At 39.1% G+C, this 22274-nt stretch overlaps 1 long non-coding RNA gene across 1 annotated transcript in view; it reads left to right on the top strand.

Moving 5' to 3' along the window:
• Positions 1-22274, top strand: part of LOC132344290 (uncharacterized) — a 114333-nt gene that overhangs the window by 49874 nt on the left and 42185 nt on the right. The gene's annotated exons all lie outside the window — the stretch shown is intronic.

Genomic DNA, 22274 nt, shown 5'->3' with positions numbered 1-22274 from the left:
TTAGAGTCTGCTAGTAATACAGTTATAATTCAAAATGGCAATATAGTGTTAGGAGAAAAATAGAAGTAAATAAAAAAGTGCAGTTGTAGCAAGAAAGTGGTTGGTTATCTGTAGTCAGGGAAAGATGAGAGTAAAGGGAAAGCTCTCTAGTAGATGACCCTTCAATTTGGTTTTTAAAATCCATTTTATTTGGGGTATAGTTTACATACTATAAAATTTACCCATTTACAATCTATTTTGATTAGTTTTATTTTATTTTTATAGGTTTACTGACACATGCATTACATAAACTATAGCCTTTTTAGGTGTACAGTTCTATGAATTTTGACAAACATACTCAGTTGTTTAACTACCACCATAATCAAGATATAGCATATTATTTGAAAGTTGGGAAACAGTGGAAACAGTGTCAGACTTTATTTTTCTGGGATCCAAAATCACTACAGATGGTGACTGCAGCCATGAAATTAAAAGACACTTACTCCTTGGAAGGAAAGTTATGACCAACCTAGATAGCATGTTCAAAAGCAGAGACATTACTTTGCCAACAAAGGTCCATCTAGGCAAGGCTATGGTTTTTCCAGTGGTCATGTATGGATGTGAGAGTTGGACTGTGAAGAAGGCTGAGCGCCGAAGAATTGATGCTTTTGAACTGTGGTGTTGGAGAAGACTCTTGAGAGTCCCTTGGACTGCAAGGAGATCCAACCAGTCCATTCTGAAGGAGATCAGCCCTGGGATTTCTTTGGAAGGAATGATGCTAAAGCTGAAACTCCAGTACTTTGGCCACCTCATGCGAAGAGTTGACTCATTGGAAAAGACTCTGATGCTGGGAGGGATTGGGGGCAGGAGAAGGGGACGACAGAGGATGAGATGGCGGGATGGCATCACTGACTTGATGGACGTGAGTCTCAGTGAACTCTGGGAGTTGGTGATGGATAGGGAGGCCTGGCATGCTGCGATTCATGAGGTCGCAAAGAGTCGGACATGACTGAGCGACTGATCTGATCTGATCTGATCTGAAGAGAGTAGATCTTAAAAATTCTCACCACAAAGCAAAAAATAACTCTGTGAGATGATGGATGTGTTAAATAACCGCATTGTGGTAATCAACTCACAATCTTTACATATTATCAAATCTTCATGTTGTACATCTGAAACTTGGACAACATTATATGTCAATCATATCTCAGTAAACCTGAAAAAATGCCTGAAATAAATGATAGGGTATTTCTTCTACCCATAAGACTTCCTTCATGCCCTGCTGTATTAGTTTTCTATTACTGTCAAAACAAATTACCACAAACTTCGCAGTTTAAAACAACATCCACTTATTAACTCATATTTCCATAGGTCAGAAATCCAGGCACAGAGTGTTGGTTTCTCTGCTCAAGGTCTCACAAGGCTGAAATCAAAGTGTTCCCCAGGTTTGAGTCCCTTTTTGGAGATGAGTAAAAAATTTGCTTTCAAGCTCATTCAAGTGATTGGCATAATTCAATTCCATGGGGCTGTAGGACTGAACTTCCCCATTTTTTTTTTTTTTTTGACACTTGGCCCCTCCATCCTCAAGCCAGCAACAGCAAGTTGAATCCTTCTTGTGCTTCAAAAATCTCTCCCTTCTTCCTCTGCTTCTAAGAGCTCATATGATTACATTGGGCCTACCTAGATACTCCAGGTTGATCTTGTCATTTTACGGTTAAATGACTAATAACCTTAATTACAACTACAGAGTTCCTTTTGTAACACAACATATTCATGGGCATAAAACCTAGGCTGAAGGTCACAGGAGTTCAAAATTCTGTTTCCCTCACTTTTTGTATCAATCTCTTTGCTCCACTCTAGTTTCTGGCAACCTCTGATCTGATCTCTGTCCCTGTAGTTTGTTTTTTCCTGAATGTCATATAAATAGAATTATACAGTTAATAGTCTTTGAGTCTGACTTTTTTTAACCCAGCATAAGGTTCTTGAGATCTATCCATTGTATGGATAAGTAGTTCCTTTTAATTGTGGGGTAGGTAATATTTCATTGTATGGATATATCATAGTTTGCTTCACCTGATGAGGTGGTCCAGGTGGTGGTCACATTCATTTTAAGGGAATAGGGAAAGGACAAAGTCCAGGAATCACTTAGTGATCTAAAGTTTCAGGTAGATGCACACATTCAGGGGATGACCTGGTCCTAGGAGATCATCTATATAAACCACTTTTTAAATAAGAGAAACTCCAAGAGTTTAACTAATTGCTAAAATCACACAGCTGGTCAGTACCTGAATTGGGACTTAAACCTATATCCGTCTGACAAGAATTACATTGGTTATTCCTAACTATTTTTGATATGATAAAGTTATGGATCTTTTCTCCCAAAAAGTTTATTATGCAAATACATACTAGCCCCAGTTTAAGAACTTTTGTGCCATGGCACTATTCTTAAGCATGACCTAGAGCTCTGTGGGTACTTTGTGTTGATAATTTCTCCCCAGATATAGGACTAAGTCTTTTTCAGATTCATTATGGTTCTAAAGATTGGGTGGGGTGGTGGGGGATATCATGTACTAATGAAGACATTTCCTGAACCTTTGGGACATTTTGATGGGTTAGCAGGGGTTCCTAAACTTTTTTCTTAAAGAGCCAGAAAATAAATATCTTAGGCTTGCATGAATATAGTTTCTGTGACAAAACTCATCTCTGTGCTTGTATACTGTATGTAAGTGAATGAATGAGCACAATGAGCACAGCTGTGTTCCAATAAAACTATTTAAAAAACCAAGTTGTGGGCCTTCAGGTCATAATTTGTTGACACTTAGAGTGGTCACAGTCTGTTGTAAAAATGTAATGCTCTAGACTCCAATGTGTGCATTTTTATCTCCTCATACATTTACCCTAATCCCCTAGGGTCAATTATATTTATTCCTTGTGATTAAAATGCAGACTGTTACTGCAGGTAGGGGCAATTGGAGTAGGAAGACTTAATTTAAATTCTGTCCTTTACTGTCTGTGTGAACCTTGATCCCATTACTTTGAGCATCGGTATAACAGAGTATAAGACCTGGAACATGAGTGTAATAATGGAAGCCTTGCAAGGCCGTTGTGAAGCAGACAGTGTTTATTCAGTGATCCTTGATAAACTGAACTACTCAATGAATTTCACCTCTGTGTCCTTTGTCCATTCTTCTGACCATCCCATCATAGTAAAGAACCCTATTGTCAACTTCAGTGGCAGTTACTATAAAAGTTAGGTGCAACTAGCTGGGCACATAGGAGGTTTGATAAGGCATAAGGATCAAGAAGCCTCCTGGGAAAGAAATCATCCAAAGTTAAAAGACTGTCACATAACTTGATTCGAGGGCAGTTGGGTTCATGTTAGAGCCTTGGCTAGATTATGTGAGTCTATCAAAAATGTCTGTCACAGATATCATCTCTCCCAGCTCCCCCGCACTTTGAACCCAGGCCTGAAACTTACATCAAAAGATCTCCAATTTTAAAAAAAATGTGAAGAAAAAAAAAAACCTTGTTGTAATATGACAGCAACCTCAGTGCCAGCAGCTTTGGCAGCACCCAGGAGAGTGCAACGTTGGAAGAGAGCACATTCCCTATTGGGTACTGACAACCTGGGAATAGATACTGCTGGTCACCAGGCTTGCCTTTGGCAGATACCAAGTGGAGGTTTTGCTTTGAGTAGCCATTGGCCAGGACAGTATATATACCCAGAGCAAGCCCTAGAAGAAGAGAAGAGAAGTGGGAGATATGCGGTGGCCATGAGTACTGATTCCCAGAGAACTTGTGAGGTATTATCTTGGTTTAACAGGTTGTTTTTTGGTGGTGGTGAGCAGTGGGGAAGGGACAGAGAGACGACCTAAGGGAATGTATGGGTACAAAATAGGGAGTGAAGTTACTAGAGTGTGCATGGGAATGGAGCCAGGAAAACATGAACTTGTGATTCCTCCCTTTTCTACAAAGCTAGTGCAATTGTGGAAACTCAAGTGCAAAGCAGTAATATTTAGTCTTCCTGAAGATCCTGTACTTCATAACCTATGACTTTTTTCTTTCTTTTTAAAATTGAACTATAGTTGATTTACAATGTTGTGTAAATTTCTGCTGCTGCTGTTGTTGTTCAGTTGCTCAGTCGTCTCTGACTCTTTGTGACCCCATGGACTGCAGCATGCCAGGCCTCCCTGTCCTTCACCATCTCCTGGAGCTTGCTCAAACTCATGTCCATTGAGTCAATGATGCTGTCCAACCATCTTTTCTTCTGTCACCCTCTTCTCCTCCTACCTTCAATCTTTCCCTAGATCAAGGTCTTTTCCAGTGAGCCAGCTCTTCGCATCAGGTAGCCAACCTATTGGAGCTTCAGCTTCAGCAGCAGTCCTTCTGATGAATATTCAGGGTTGATTTCCTTTAGGATTGACTGGTTTGATCTCCTGGGTGTCCAAGGGACTCTCAAGTGTCTTCTCCAACACCACAGTTAAAAAACATCAATTCTTTGGTGCTCAGCCTTCTTTATAGTCCAATTCTCACATCCATACACGACTAGTGGAAAAACCATAGCTTTGACTAAGTGATTCATAACCCTCTGACCTTTGCATGTGGGTTTTTGTCCTTCAGCACCATCTTTCCTCTTGAGGTTTTCCTTCCTGAAGTCTCTTCATGTCTTTTGTTCATCCAAAGGTTAACTTCTAGTCCAATTCTCTTCTAAGGTGTAGTATCTTGAATTCAGGCACAGGCTATGCTATACTGGGGAAGTCATTCTCAAGGTTGCTCAACTGTTTTTGTTGCTGTTTAGTCACTAAGTGTAAGTGTTTGTTGCTCAGTAGTGCCTGACTCTTTGCGACCCCATGGACTGCAGCCTACCAGGCTCCTCTGTCCATGAGATTTTCCAGGCAAGGGTACTGGAGTGGGTTTCCATATCCTCCTCCAGGGAATTTTCCTTACCCAGGGATAGAACCCATGTCTCCTGCATTGGTAGGTGGATTCTTTACTGCTGAAACACCAAGGAAGCCCCTTCTCAGGTGTTAGTCACGGTGCTTGAAAGTCATGGTGCTCTTTGTGGGACTTTAACAAATTGATATATATTTTTTCATTTAGTTCCATGAGAATGAAATAATAGCTGTATCCCAGCACCTGTCATTGGGGGTACTTCCTATGTATCAAGCACTCTGCTAATCTCTTTACATGCATGACTTTATTTGTCTCTCACTATAACCCTGTGCGCTGTGTTGAAGATTGAGGCTCAAATACGTTTAGACACTTCCCCAGAGTCAAACAACCTTGAAGTGATAACCAAGATTTGCACTCTGGACTTCAAAGTTTGTGATTGTAACTAATGTACCTACTGTCTCCTCTTAATGAACAGTTTTCCTAATAGAAACATGCCTATGTGACAAGTGGGCAATATTAAATGCAGCCTCTAGAATATGGATTTGAGTACACAATATAAGCTGATGAAAACATATGTTCTGCCAAATACACCATGAATATTCTTTTGCACACCATAGTAACACAGTCTTTTTTGTCCTTCCATCTTATTTATAGTAATTACTTGTACTTCTTTATTTGGCTGGGGTTCATTTAAAAGTACCAGTTGATAATACTCCCATCATAGTACTATTGTGAGAATTTATACACTATCACCAGTGCCAGCTTTCAAAGACTCTCTAAGGTACTTCACAGACTTGGGGACATGTGAAGATAGTCTGCCACCCAGACTGCTTTTTATTGACAGCGTGTTGCTGGAATGGATAGGTCATATGGAGAACAGAGCACAAATGTGTCTAGTCTTGCTTCAAAGTGGAAATTCTGAAACATGCTTATACAAGAAAGTTAAAAACATTTTCTTTCATCTTGCCACTTTGTCAATTCTGGTTCACCTCACATTTGTTTCTCTTGGGTGACTTTTCTTCCCATTTTGGTTCCTACTAGATGTCTTAGAGCTTCAGCTTTTGCCCAACTCCAGGTTCAGTAAGTAAAGTACTCAGAATTAGTTTATATCTTAGCCACCCACTAGGGAGGAATGCTGATACATTTTTGGATTAAGTGGTTTGTTTAACAGAAAAGGAAACTGCATAGAAAGTAGAGAGTACAATTTTAAAATTGGGGTTCAGTTATGACTGTAAACCCCAATATTTTTGTGAGGAATCACAGAACTTAAATACTACTTAGATTCTCTTGGTTGTTAATCGCTCAGTCATGTCCAACTCTTTGTGACCCCATGGACTGTAGCCGGCCAGGCTCCTCTGTCCATGGAATTCTCCAGGCAAGAATAGTGGAGTTGGTTGCCATTTCTTCTCTCTAAGGTACTTCACAGACTTGGGGACATGTGAAGATAGTCTGCCACCCAGACTGCTTTTTATTTTTATCTCCATGGGATATTCTCAACCCAGAGATAGAACCTGGCTCTCCCCCATTGCAGGCAGATTCTTTACCAAGTGAGCCACCACGTCAGTGATGTTAAATGCTCTTGCTGCTAAGTCGCTTCAGTCGTGTCCGACTCTGTGCAACCCCATAGATGGCAGCCCACCAGGCTCCCCCGTCCCTGGGATTCTCCAGGCAAGAACACTGGATTGGGTTGCCATTTCCTTCTCCAATGCATGAAAGTGAAAAGTGAAAGTAAAGTCGCTCAGTCATGTCCAACTCTTAGCGACTCCATGGACTGCAGCCTACTAGGCTCTTTTGTCCATGGGACTTTCCAGGCAAGAGTACTGAAGTGGGGTGCCATTGCCTTCTCCATAAATGCTTTTAATGCCACCTTAATACATCACACTAATGATTGCCCACATCACTGTAAGCAATGAATAAGAGGTAGCCATTACTTTCATGATGATGATGATGGATACACAGCCAATTGGAGTATTCTCAAAGACTATTCAGATTTCTTAAGATGCATAAAAAAAAATAAAAAAGGGAAATTCAAACTGGAAAGATGTAGCTATTTACTCTGGATCCATAGAGTGTGTGATGTCTGTGTTTGCTATTTGTCCCTCACTATTCATCCTTACCTTCTTTCTCTTAGTAACAGAACTACCTGAGTTTTGACTCAAAGACTGCATATTCCAATCTGCTTTGCAGCTAAGTTTGGCCATGCCACCGCCTGGCCAATCACGTGTGAGTGGCAAGTACAGCCTCCAGGTCACATTCTTAAAAGGAAACTGCTTGCCCTTCACATCCTTGTTCCTTTTCTCATGAGAATTGAGTGGGTGTTGATCATATGAACAAGGAAAGCAAAGATAGAAGAACCCCAAGGACTTGGATGACCTTGTGGAGCAGAGCTTCCTACCTCCAGACTGTTACAAAGGAGAAAAACATATTCTATGTCATTTCAGCCACTGTATTTTTTTAGTTTCTTCATTGTTTATCAACTTAGCCTAATACATGAAATAAAATGCCTGGTACAATGCCCATCAACTGTAAAAGAAAATCACACATTTTAAAAAAAAGCACAAATAAGAAAAATGTATCATTAAAAATGGAATCTAAAAACGTGGGGAAAAAAGTATCAGTTGATACCAAATGATGCATTGTTTGCTACTAGCAGCTGATAGCTACTAGCAAGAAAGGATGGACAATTGCCATTCTTTAGGATGCACTCTTGATTACTTCCAGAAATCGTTCTTTGAAAAACAAATTTATTTTAACCATTCTCTTTTCAATGTCTTTCACAGAAGTTAAAAATCTTTAACAGTTTTAAAGAGCAGAGCGTTAGAGATGTTCACTAGAAAGGTGTCTCTTTTCTTTTAACATGCTATCTTTGGCCAAAAATGTCAGGACTATTCAAGTAACAGAACATTTGCCATTTTTATCACCAGTTACTCATTCCCATTGCTCAGAGAATGAAGAATTTTTCCTTTTGGGTGTCAGAACTCTCCACAGAATTGACATTTATGCCCCACCATGAAGGATGTATGAACATTCACACTGTGAACAACTTCAGGTTCCAAAACATACCCAGGAAAACAAATGATAATTGTCTAGATAAGACTGGAGCCAAGGCTACATTTGTCTTCTTAGTTTCAACCTCCTTCACCTTTATGCCAACTTGAACAACTATTAATCCCATGGTAACTACAGAAAAATAGGTCTAACTGGACTTTATACATAAGCCTAAGATTTTAGATCAATGATAAAACAGCAAAATAGCAATTACCCTGACAGCCTAGTTGAACTACTCTCCTTCAGATCCCCTGAATAAAACCTTAGCTTGGACACTTGACCTAGTCAGGTTCCATGAGCTGTTCTTGACTCAATCACTCAGGTTCTATGGCTTACTTTTGTTCTAGTCTGTTCTTGTTACTTCAGCCCTTTCTCTTATGGTTTACACTTGATTCAGAGTCATCTTAAATTCTAGGTTGTCTGCACATTTATATTTTATCTCTCATGAGCCACATCCATATTGCCTACATTTTCTTCAACATACATGAAATTGCTTTTCTTAAAATGGAGCTACATAGACAATACACATGGTTCTTGGGAGGCATGAATCATCACGTCCTCAATACATAATGTAATCGGTACATAATATCAAAGAAACATGCCTTCAAGGTCTCAGAGAAGAGACAGGGACTTTTATAGGAAATGTCTGTTTTTTAACTCAGTCTTATCTCATGCAGTGAATCAAGCAAGATCTTATTTTTCTGTGCAGAGATTCAGGAGTGGCTAGTTCATAAAATATCATTTCAAATCTCATTGGGGAACCAAAGTTATCAAAAAAAATATGTGAAAACCCACAGGCTAATTGAAACACAAACTTCTCCTAAGGGAAAAGTTAAATACCAATGGCATCTTATCTTGCTGGGTCTAATCTTCTTAAAGTTGCTGCCTGGTGAGAATAAATTTCTTCCACAATCATTTGCTACACAGAAGCATCTTTTGTTAAATTTTAAGTCCTTGACCAAAAAGTTTCCTCTAAGAAAAATTTCTAAAAGATGATTCAAATGAAAGAGTAGCTAGATACTTGTATTTAACAATTTTTTTTTGTATATTTAAAACTGTGATCAGATGCCTAGGCTTGGTGCCAAATTATGAAGAATGACATTGTAATAACAGAAACTCACTCTCCAATATATATGTTTGGCCCTGACCTTTCAACTTTTTTTGGCCACACCTATCTATAGTTATCTTCATTTGAGTTTCTCAAATTTGGGTCACCTCAAATCCTTTATTTAAAAATAAAATCATCTTCCCAGCTTTCTATTTTTCTTGATGTTGTTCATCTATGTTTCCAACCTAAAAATCTTGGTATCACCTTGGACACCCATCATTCACAGACATTTGTGGAGCATCTACTGTGAGCCAGGTCTCATGCAAAGTGCTGAAGACATGGCATCAGCTTTCAAGGGTCTCTATTTTTGGTAATTGAGTTGAGTTGTTACCTGATTTATATGCAAGCATATTTTAATATTGCCAGTGTTGTTCTTTAATGTGTCAGATTCATCCTCTTCTCTCCCTTTTCCCCCATCAATTCCTTTTAATTCTCTCCTCTTCTTTCCTTCTTACTATCTAAATGCTAACTCTTTAAACTTGATGCTTAAAATATTGCAATGATTTTTCCTTGTCTTCAAAGAGTATCCGTGGTTACATGTGGAGAAGGGAATGGTGACCCACTCCAGTATTCTTCCCTGGAGAATTCCATGGACAGAGGAGCCTGGCAGGCTACAGTCCATGGGGTCACAAAGAGTCAGACACGGCTGAGTGACTAACACACAGACATTTAGTCTACTCGCTGAATGTGCTGTGTTTACGCCTAATGTTGCAGTATTTTATGAATATTATCAACCCCATTCATCTTGTGTCAGATTCTGCAGAAGCAGGGATTTGGTTGTGAATAATGTGTCGAGAGAATGTTCTTTAGGAAACACCTGTCAATGAATCAGAGGAGCAGGATAAAAGGGAAAAGAACTGGGAAAAGATGTGGTCTCAGATTAAAGCCAAGCCTTGATCTGACCCATGGGATTAGGATTCTGGAGCATAAACCACACTTCAGAATTCTCCCATTTTTGTCAAGAAGTCAGCCTTTCACACCTCTATCAGTGGTTCAGAAGTTATGGGCCAGGGGATATATATATATACACACACACCTATACACATACACCTATGGTTGACTCATATTGTTGTATGGCAGAAAGCATTTGAGTGAAGCTGCTCAGTTGTGTCTGACTCTTTGCAACCCCATGGACTGTAGCCTGCCAGTCTCCTCCATCTATGGGCTTTTCCAGGCAAGAATACTGGAATGGGCTGCCATTTCCTTCTCCAGGGGATCTTTCCGACCCAGGGATCAAATCCAGGTCTCCTGCATTGCAGGCAGACTCTTTACCGTCTGAGCCACCAGCGAACCCCTGGTGGGATTCGGAAGTTCAGGGGATAGTATACCTATGGTTGATTCATATTGTTGTATGGCAGAAACCAATACAACATTATAAAGCAGTTACCCTCCAATTAAAAATAAAAAAAGAAGTGATGTGCCACCCCCAACCTGGGGCACAGCTACCTGAGAGAGTCAGCTCTGACAGCTGAGGACAATTCCCCCAATAAAGGGGGACAACTGTGGGACTTCAGCAGCTGCCTGGTGGGTGTACCAGTGAGATCTGGGCAGGACAGTAACAGAACTGTATATATCAGATGTTTTCTTATAATTTTTTAAATTAAAACAATTTATTTTATATTAAAGTATAGTTGATTTACAATGTTGTGTTAGTGTCAGGTATACAGCAAAGTGAATCAGTTATGCATATACATGTATCTACTCTTTTTTAGCTTCTTTTCCCATATAGGCCATTACCAAGTATTGAGTACAGATCCCTGTCCTATATAGTAGATCCTTATTAGTTATCTATTTTACATATAGTAGTGTATATATGTCAATCCCAATATCCCAATTTATGCCCCCCTTCCCCCCAGTAACCATAAATTCCTTCTCTAAGTTTGTGAATCCCTGTGTTTCTGTTTTGTAAATAAGTTTATTTGTATCATTTTTTAAAAAAAGATTCTTCACTTAAGTGATTATATCAGTTGTTTTCAAATTTTAGTATACACCAGAATTACCTGATGGGCTTGCTAAAACACATTTCTGGGCCCCAAGCCCAGAGTTTCTGATTCATTTGTTTTGCCTGAGGTGAACCCAGGAATTTGCATTCATAACAAGTTCCCAGGTAATGCTGATGCTGCTAGTCTTAGGATTATAATTTGAGAATAAGTGCTTTATATAGAATAACATTGCATCATAGATATTAATCGTCAATCAACCTTGATGAAATTAATTGAATCATGCATGAGACTGCCAGATAAAACATAGGATGCCCATTTAAATTTGAATTTCATGTAAACAACAAATTATTTTTTGTATAAATATAATATAACTATTCTCTCTATTATGTATTTATATATACAATTATATATATTTATATATAATATAAATACAAAGTATGACTATGTCCCACATATAGCACAGGGCATACTTACAGAGAAAAACTGTTGTTTCTCTGAAATTCCCACTTAAATTTAAATGTATTTGCTAAAACTGGCAACTTTACTCCGTGTCATCATGAGTAGAAATTTAGACGGTGTTATGTCGCGAGATTAGTATAGTCATGACAAAAATAAAAGTAGAGAATAAAAAATTGAAATTGGTGAGAAATGACCAGTATTTAATGGGGTAACTCCTTCTGTAATAGAAACAACTATGGATGACAAAGAGCAAATAATGACAAATATAAAAAGTTTTGTGCTTTTGCAATCCACAATGATCAGAGAGAGGATATTTAAATCTATTGAGGAAATGGAAAATTTCTGAATGTGGGACTTGGGGCCTAGCATCAGTGTCCTATGCCTTGTTGTTGTTCAGTTGCTCAGTCATGTCTGACTCTTTGCGAACCCATGGACTGCAGCCAGGTTTCTCTTTCCACCATCTTCTGGAGTTTGCTCAAACTCAAATAGGTCCTATGCCTATTAGTGTAATATTAATTTAGGAGGAGGCTAGTTTTCCCCTGGTGGTCCAGTGGTTAAGACTCCACGCTTCCAATGCAAGGGACACAGGTTTGCTCCCTGGTTGGGGAACAAGATCCCACATGCTGTTGGATGCCAAAAACAAACAAAAATTTATTGTGGTGATGACTGCACATATCTACAAATATATTGAAATCTTTTAAAAGAATGTACAATCAATGGGTGCCTTCTACAATATATGTAATATATCTCGATAAAGCTGTTCAAATAAATCAATGCATGAAGTGTTTAAAAAATTAATAAAAAAAAGAAGTTCCAAGCTTCCAAAGCTAAGCCTGGTAAAAAATGCTGTGAATGAAGATATTATTTTGCATCAATTTAATATGATGACCCTTTTTATTCACACAGCCTCCTTTTCCCATGTCTGTCCTTGCTCCATCTTTTCTTTTTCTTTTTTAAATTTTTTCTTTTTCTACAGCAGTTATTTCCTTTCAATATTTAATTTTCTTCTTTACTATGTTTATTGTCTTGTTTCTCCATGCTAGAATGTAAGCTCCATGAGAGCAAGGACCTTTTGTTCACTGATATATCTATCCTGAGAGCCTAGAACAGTCCCTGACATACTGAGTATTCAAAATGTATTTTTCAATGAATGAAGACATGAATGAATGCTTCACAAGCAATTACTTCTCCTCTATGCTCTGGGTTCCCTGAGTTCAAGACCATTTGAATCTAGGCAGGAAAGTCAAATCAGATGGTGATAGATTAAGGTTGCTAGAGGATTCTCTAAGATACCAGTTATTGTATGAGATTCTAAGGGGCTGGTGTTGGGAGGGAGTATTTACTGAGCACATTTCAGTATATTTGAAACTGGTTTGTTTGAGGGGAAAGATGCTAGATAGAATAGATCAACAAGGAGGAGATGAGTGTGCTTGGTTTTAGAGCTGGAAAGGACAGCTCCATACTGATTGATTGGTAGCATGAACCACACAGTGGTATTGTTCCCTGGTGACCAGCCTATTGAAGCTCTTATCAGTTAATCTGGATATCTGCGCCTTCCAGACTGGAGTGTAACCTTCTTAGTGAGCATCTCCTATCAGCCCACAGCAGTTCTCCAGAGAAGAGGGGCAACTGTGAGCCCTCAGCAGCCAACACTCATAGCAGCTGCTTGTAAATGTTTCCAGGGACTGTATATGTATAACTGAATCACTATGTTGTATACCTGAAACTAATACAACATTGTAAATCAACTATACTCCAATAAAATTTTTTAAAAGACAAATTAACTTCTTTTAAATAGTCAAATGTTTTACCTATTTCTCTTGAACTCTTAATTTCATTCTAGTCATGCCATAGAATTATATCCTAATGTAATATATTTTTTTATGAAAGTCTTTGATCATTGCAGCCTAATCTCTGCCATAGAAACAAACATAAACTTACATTGTAAATATGCTTGTTTCCTGTGACTGTAAAGCTCTGAGCCTTAGGGATTATTTTCATTACACTCAGTACATGATTAAAATAACACAAATATATGTTTAACTTTATAATTAATAAATATAAAATAGACTATTATTGGCAATACATCTCTTAATATGATGGAAGGGGATTTTTTTAAAAAGTAGTTCCTTTCTCTGTGGATAAATGTTACTTATTGTTAGAAGGATACCAAGTTCAGCATTTTCAGTACATTTAAGTGTTGAGAAATCGTGTTTGTATAAGTGGCCAAGGGATGAACAGAGTGTAGTTAAAACAGTATCATTATTGAACATTTTCTGAATACTAACTCCAAAAATTACACAATGATGATCTATCAAAATTATATATAATGACTTATCAAATGACAACATGGCATTAAAAAACTATAATCAGCCCTCCATAGCCTACAGTTTCCACATCTGTGGATAGAAAGGGCCAGCTGTACTTGGTTTACAAAAGGATTTGTTATCACATCATTAAAGTAATATATTTTCTGAATAACAACACCAATATTTCCAATGGTCTCTTTGATGTCCTGCTGCTGCTGCTGCTAAGTCGCTTCAGTTGTGTCCGACTCTGTGCGACCCCATAGACGGCAGCCCACCAGGCCCCGCCATCCCTGGGATTCTCCAGGCAAGAACACTGGAGTGGGTTGCCATTTCCTCCTCCAATGCATGAAAGTGAAAAGTGAAAGTTAAGTCACTCAGTTGTGTCCGACTCTTAGTAACCCCATGGACTGCAGCCTACCAGGCTCCTCCGTCCATGGGATTTTCCAGGCAAGAGTACTGGAGTGGGGTGCCATTGCCTTCTCCCATCTTTGATGTCTAGGAGGTATTTATACCTTGGGACCACACACCAAGGTGAGCTTTGACCTGAGTTAGAGACATGCTTTTCTTTTGTAAAGTGGGAGAAGGGAAGGTGGAAAAGTAAGACCATCAGGTTTATTCTCACACAGATCAAGCTCAAGAAAGAGTACCCATGGAAATAAAAAATCTGGAAATTGGTTAAAAACAGACACAAACAAAACCTGCCTATGTAACTCTTTAAAGTCTTTGTGTATCCTAGGAGAATGGGTACCCAGTTGAAACAACATTGACCCACAGGACAGAATAATGTGTAAAGCAGGAGATTAGAATAAGAAGGAAGGCAGTATCCCTAGGGATTTCATCAAGACATTATAATACGATTTTTAAAAAGGTCATATACTCAATCTAGTTTCCCAGGTGGCACTAGTGGTAAAGAACCCGCCTGCCAATGAAGGAAACGTAAGAGACACAAGTTAGATCCTTGGGTCAGGAAGATCCCCTAGAAGAGGATATGGCGACCCACTCCAGTATTCTTGAAAAGAGAATCCCATGGACAGAGGAACCTGGCAGGCTACTGTCCATGGGGTCGCACAGAGTCAGACATGACTAAAGCAACTAAACCACCACCATTACTACATACTCAGTCTAGAACTCAACATGCATGCATTGCTTATGTCATTGGGACAAGGGATTCATTCACTTATATTCAGACTCAAGTGTAGATGATGGTACAGAGGTGGAGGAGGGTTGCAGAAATGCCACTGGCTCTTTAGACAAAGGAACTCAGTACAGAAAAGGGAGGATGAGAATCACAAAGTTACCCATTTACCTGGTTTTGCTGATTCTCCTTTATAGAAGTTAAATAAATCTCTTTGAAGTGCTTCAAGTGGGCTTCCCTGGTAGCTCAGTTGGTAAAGAATCATCCTGCAATGTGGGAGACCTGGGTTCAATCCCTGGGTTGGGAAGATCCACTGGAGGAGGGCATGGTAACCCACTCCAGTATTCTTGCCTGCAGAATCCCCATGGAGAGAGGAGTGTGGTGGGCTACAGTCCATGGGATTGCAAAGAGTTGGACCCAATTGAGTGACTAAGCACAGCACAGCACAGGACACTAAGTGCTTTAGGTAATATATGGCACACAGCTGAGACTCAGGGGACAGCCCACCTATCAGAGGCAGCTCATGTAATTTCTTTTTGAGTGGTCTAACAATCTACTTCTAGGCCTAGCTCAGTGCTTTGGACTTGAGTAGATAAAGTTCTACCCCAGCACGTTTTCAACTGGGTTCCATAGGAACTCACAGGGTAGGGTGCTCCAGAGTCCTGCAAATAGTGGAATTATTAAACAGTGGAATTTTTTGCCAAAATATTTAAACTTCGTGAGGAATTTGTTCATCACTTCTATTTTAAATATTAAGATTCAGAGAAAGATTTAGTTGGGGGAAAGTATTGGTGAAACACATGCACACAAAGCTACTCACTTGAACACACAATTACTTCCATTCCTTATTTGTGTCCTAGCACATGATATTTCCTGTGCCTGGGGTAACCAAAGCTCACCTTCATTAGAGTTTCTGCCAGCCCTTCCAGACAAAAGATAAAGCTCTCTCTTTTACATACTATTTTGTATTTACTATTATTACAGCACTTCCCATATTGTATCATAACTCTATGATTACATGTACTAGCAAGTTCAACTTTCTAAATATCTCTTGAACATGTCCTCTTTTCTACATTCCCACTACAATGCTTTAGCTCAGTTTATCGTCATCTCTCATTTGGATCATGGCAACAGCATTAAGTCTTTATTCTTTCCTATCTGTATTTCCATACTGCCACAAAAGTGATGCATCTAAGACTATATTCTGATTATATCATACCTCTACTTACATTTTATGGATCTTATTGCTCCAAATTATAGATCCTATGATACTTCTGAGTGTAGTTAATTTGTCTTAGTTTCATCCTCACACTTCTTTCACTATTCTAATCTTACCTGTGGATCATAAGTTGTAGTCATGAAAAATTACTGATAAATAGAACCAGAAAGTCATGCTATTATAAGGTTTTATGCCTTTATAAACACATACTGCCCTCTCCACCTAAGATAGCTGTTCTCTAGTGAGATTAATTCCTACAGACCTTTTATATCCCCACTTAGATATTACTTCTTCTGGGAAGCTTTTCTGACACTAAAAGTATTTATTTTGTGATTCCCATAGTTCTCCTTCACCCTTATTTACCATATTTCAAAGTAATTTTCTGCAATTGTGTTTGTCTCTACCATAAGACTCAAGTCTTTTTTGAGGGAGTATACAGTTTTCATATTTCATTGTCAGTTCAGTTCAGTTCATTTCAGTCGCTCAGTCATGTCCGCCTCTTTGCGACCCCATGAATTGCAGCACGCCAGGCCTCCCTGTCCATCACCAACTCCCGGAGTTCACCCAAACTCATGTGGATGGAGTCGGTGATGCCATCCAGCCATCTCACCCTCTATCGTCGCCTTCTCCTCCTGCCCCCAATCCTTCCCAGCATCAGGGTCTTTTCAAATGAGCCAACTCTTCGCATGAGGTGGCCAAAGTATTGGAGTTTCGGCCTCAGCATCAGTCCTTCCAATGAACACCCAGGACTGGTCTCCTTTAGGATGGACTGGTTGGATCTCCTTGCAGTCCAAGGGACTCACAAGAGTCTTCAGCACCACAGTTCAAAAACATCAATTCTTCAGCACTCAGCTTTCTTCACAGTCCAACTCTCACATCCATACATGACCACTGGAAAAACCATAGCCTTGACTAGACGGAACTTTGTTGGCAAAGTAATATCTTTGCTTTTTAATATGCTATCTAGGTTGGTCATAACAAAGTCTGACACTGTTTCCCCATCTATTTCCCATGAAGTGATGGGTCCAGATGCCATGACCTTAGTTTTCTGAATGTTGAGCTTTAAGCCAACTTTTTCACTCTCCTCTTTCACTTTCATCAAGAGGCTTTTTAGTTCCTCTTCACTTTTTGCCATAAGGGTAGTGTCATCTGCGTATCTGAGGTAATTGATATTTCTCCTGTCATTTCATTGTACTTACATTTATTTTTTATTTTTTTTTTATTTTTTAAATTTCAGATATACACGTGCTCCCCATCCTGAACCCTCCTCCCTCCCCCCTCCCCATACCATCCCCCTGGGCCGTCCCAGCGCACCAACCCCAAGCATCCAGCATCGTGCACTGAACCTGGACTGGCATCTCGTTTCATACATGACATTTCACATGTTTCAATGCCATTCTCCCAAATCTTCCCACCCTCTCCCTCTCCCACAGAGTCCATAATACATTAAATACATGTATAAATATATTCTAACCTTATGTCCCAATTTTTTAAATGGAAAGATAATCGGGTGGATGGCTTTAAGGATGTAATACATTAGATGGTGTAGAATATACTAAACATTAGAGAATCTAGGGGATGGTAAAAATCTGTCTGTATACATGTACATATTTAGTGACACCAGTAAACACTATCAGTTCAAGAAGACATCTACAACTTTGGGTTGCACTTAGAGGAAAAAAAAACATTCAGGACTGAACTGAGAGGTCCTTGGTTGTTGACATAATCTCTCTTTGATTTTACACTTTAGACAAACTAAGGACTCTGTCAGTATATTGAAACCCCTGAATTGTACAAAATCCCTATTTCTCAGGAGAGACAGTAACAACAAGGTAGATAAAGGAATTAGTTAACGTCAATTAGGATTGTGGGGGCTGGCCACAAAGTAAGCCTTGCTGCTAGAGGCTGAAAATCCAGTTAGATGATGTAGCTAGTATCTGTAGATTTGAATAGCAGGATAGAAACCCAGCCTGGAGACAGAACTGGTTAGTGTATTCCTCGAAAATCATTGTTTTCCAAACAAGTTCCTAGGAGGCTTTCCTTCAACAGAGCATAAGACTTGTCAGTCTTAAGCATGCACTGCATCTTCATTATCTATATATCTCCATTTCCTAGTAAAATACCTTGCACAAAGTAATTTTTTAATTTAAATTGGAGGATAATTGCTTTACAATGCTGTGCTGGTTTCTGCTGTACAACATAAATCAGCCATAAGTATATATATATTCTCTCCCTCTTGAGCCTCCCTCCCTGCCCATCCCACCTCTCTAGGTCACCACAGAGCACTGAGCTGAGCTTCCTGTGCTATACAGTAACTTCTCACTAGCTGTCTATTTTACACATGGTGGTATAGTAGTTTTCAATAAACAGTTTTTGAACAAGTAAGAGATGAATGTTTGGGAGGAGAATGTATGTCTGACCTGCGGCAGGCTTTACTTTGGGGTCCTGGGTCATTCCCAGTGAAGAGGCCATGGGGCTTTAGAGCATGTGGTATAGGGAGCTAGAGGGTTTCTACTATGTCCAGAAAGAGTTAGCTTCTGTATAATCTACACAAATTTATGGAATCACTTGCATTAAAACTAGATTAAATAGAGCTTCAGAGTCTAACAGCCACTGCAGTACACCCTGCAGCGTAATCAATATCAGTAAAACAAATACATTAGGAAAATGAGATTGCTGAAAAATGAAAGGAGAAAGGAATCTGGGTGCTATAGAGACCAAACAGTAGTCACAGCTGTTGACTCTAGGGGACAACAGAACAAGAAGGGGATAAAAAGAGCAATAAAAGACCATTGAAAGCACACCTGTTACAGTAGGAGACAGCCCTTGAACAGTATCCGGTTACATGCCTAGGACAATTTGCTTCTTATTTATTTTAAACTCTGAGCAATCTAGGGATAAAATTGGACTAAGATGGGGCATTGTTCTAACATTTCCTATTGGCAATATCCTTTCCGTATTACTGAACAAAGAAACATATATATAGTTAAACACAAAGCAAAAACAATTTATCTTTTTAAATTCACATATAAAATGTAAATAATATAGAAAAAAAATTATTGAGCCACTAACCATCTAACTCCAACATAATCTCACTGTTAACCTTTTCTGATGTCCTATCTTGCTACTAAATATAATTTTGGAAAATCTTATCATCCAGATGTTATTACTTAAATAATTATTTCAGTAATAACATCTGAATTTGGGAGAATGGCACTGAAACATGTAAAATATCATGTATGAAACAAGATGCCAGTCCAGGTTCAATGCACGATAATGGATGCTTGGGGCTAGTGCACTGGGACGACCCAGAGGGATGGTATGGGGAGGGAGGAGGGAGGAGGGTTCAGGATGGGGAACACATGTATACCTGTGGTGGATTCATTTTGATATTTGGCAAAACTAATACAATTATGTAAAGTTTAAAAATAAAATTAAATTTAAAAAAATAATTATTTCATCTTTGGCCTCACAGAGGGCTTAGATCCACAGGAATCTAGTTTGATAATTTAAGTACCATATTTTAAATATTTCTGAAAATAAGTGGATGGTTTAATAAAGCAGATAATGTATATCAGTTCAGTTCAGTTCAATTGCTAAGTCATGTCCAACTCTTTGCGACCCCATGAACTGCAGCACGCCAGGCCTCCCTGTCTATCACCAACTCCCAGAGTTCACCCAAACTCATGTCCATCAAGTCAGTGATGCCATCCAGCCATCTCATCCTCTGTCATCCCCTTCTCCTCCTGCCCCCAATCCCTCCCAGCATCAGATTCTTTTCCAATGAGTCAACTCTTCGCATGAGGTGGCCAAAGTACTGGAGTTTCAGCTTTAGCATCAGTCCTTCCAAAGAACACCCAAGACTGATCTCCTTTAGAATGGACTGGTTGGATCTCCTTGCAGTCCAAGGGACTCTAAAGAGTCTTCTCCAACACCACAGTTCCAAAGCATCAATTCTTCGGCGCTCAGCTTTCTTCACAGTCCAACTATCACATCCATACATGACTACTGGAAAAACCATAGCCTTGACTAGATGGATCTTTGTTGGCAAAATAATGTCTCTGCCTTAGACAACCACAAATATTTAGATGAAAATGGAAACATTCAGTCAAAAATCTATATTTACATCTGCATGATGACACAGTAAAATTTCCATTTTTCATGCAACGTTTTTGCTGTAACAGTGTGGATGCTGCAGAAACATCTTCTTAAAGTTATTCATTTCTTTGTATAGAAGAGATTATTGCTTTATCAACAAGAAAAACAAACCAAGTTTGATTATATTAATTCATACTAAGGCAGGTCTAACAGGAAGAACTTCCTATAGTGCTTGTATATTTTTCTGTTTGATGTGTTTGCCATTACGTGAACCAAAGAATTTCCTAACTACCACCATTCATAGTTCGCATAGTATCAGTTCTAGTAGAATGCATTCCTTCATTAATTCATTTGAAGGTTAAACTGGGAGTAGAGGGAGAGGATGTTGTAGGATATTCCAAATAGAACAGCATGTGCCAAGGATCTGATTTGATAAGGCACTTGGCATGTTGGAGAATGTAAAAGAAGGCCAGAATAGCTCAAGGAGAGTGAGTGAGGGCTCTTGGGCTTTATCCTAAGAGTCACAGGAAATCACTGAGCGGTTTTCTTGTTCAAGAATAATACAACCTCTTTAATGTGTTTAAAAGGTCACTAGATGGACAGTGTGCAAAATGGATCAGAGAGCTCGACAAGGCTAGACCTAGGGCCAGTGATACCTGTTGTCTTGTCATAGAGTCCTAGCAATGGAGATGGAGAGAAGTGGACAGATTTGAGGGAGATGTCAGAGGTAGAATCAATAAGGACATAGTGATTAACTGTTGGCAGAAGAAAGATGATGAGTTTGAAGTTGACTCCTGGTTTTCTGAGTTGAGTAACTGAGTGGATAGTGGTGTCTTTAACTGAAATGCCAAGTACCAAAGGAAGAACAGAAGTTTGGGGAAGGTAATATAAATCTTCAATATACCTTTTGTCCTGATGAATTTTTGGTACCTATCAGATACCTATAGTAGACAGGTTTTGGGTTCAGTATGAAATTCTAGGATGGTGTCACTGGTATATAACTAAAACCCTGCAAATGAATGAAATCAACTAAGCAGAAAAGGCCACACCCTGAGGAACTCCAAGATTTAAAGTTTGGTGAAAAATGGAGTAACCAACAAAGATGCCAGTGGAATAGCCAGATAAAAGGAAGAAAGCTGAACGAGGGTGATGTCATAGAAATCAAGGGAACATTGTTTCAAGAAGAAGGGTGTGATCTTCTATGATGATGACTGAAAGAGTGTTATGTGTTAGAATCTCTCTAGTCAGGATCTCATCAAGCCATCACCTGAATTATATGGTGTAAATATGCTGGCAAGATAGCTCCACTAAGTCTACAGGACTCAGACCATAGAAAAAAAATTCTCCTCTTAAATCTAATAAAGCTAATGGAGAAATGCCCTGGGTGTTTTTTTCACAGGCATATAGGGCTTCACTGGTGGCTCAGTGGTAAAAAAAAAATCCACCTACCAATGCAGGAGATGCAGGTTTGATCCTTAGGTTGGGAAGATCTCCTGGAGGAGGAAATTGCAACCCACTCCAGTATTCTTGCCTGGGAAGTCTCATGGATGGAGGAGCCTGGCAGGCTACAGTCCATGGGTCACAAAGACTTGGACACAACTGATTGACTAAATAACAACAACAACAATGAAAAAATATCTTATTTCTTATACAGGAGAGTCAGCTTTCCTATTTATGATTTATTAGAACCCACATGTACCAAACACCCTGGAACTCAACAAAAAAGAATTCAACTATTTTCTAAGGGAAAAAAGAAATACAGGTCTCAGAGTGAAATGTCCAAGGAACACAGATATTATGTCTATGTTTGTCAAACAGGCATAGGAGAGAGAACAAAGACCAGAAAACACTGAAAAATGATTCTTAAGCTAAAACTCCCTGAAGTTTGTGGATTTCTGGGAGTATGAAGCCCTTTGAATGAAGAGTTTAAGCTGTACACAAAGTTGGAGTTCAATTAGAATCAGATATCAAAGATGATCTTGCTTACTCCAAGTGATTTATCTGGATACTGGCTGAAGAGAGCTTAAGCTGAAAAGGAATTAGTAATGTGACTAAGATTCTGACAGGTGTGAATAAACAGGAA

This window comes from Bos taurus, chromosome X (assembly GCF_002263795.3).
Source record: "Bos taurus isolate L1 Dominette 01449 registration number 42190680 breed Hereford chromosome X, ARS-UCD2.0, whole genome shotgun sequence".
Lineage (NCBI taxonomy): Eukaryota > Metazoa > Chordata > Mammalia > Artiodactyla > Bovidae > Bos > Bos taurus.
This window is presented reverse-complemented; position numbering and strand designations above follow the sequence as displayed.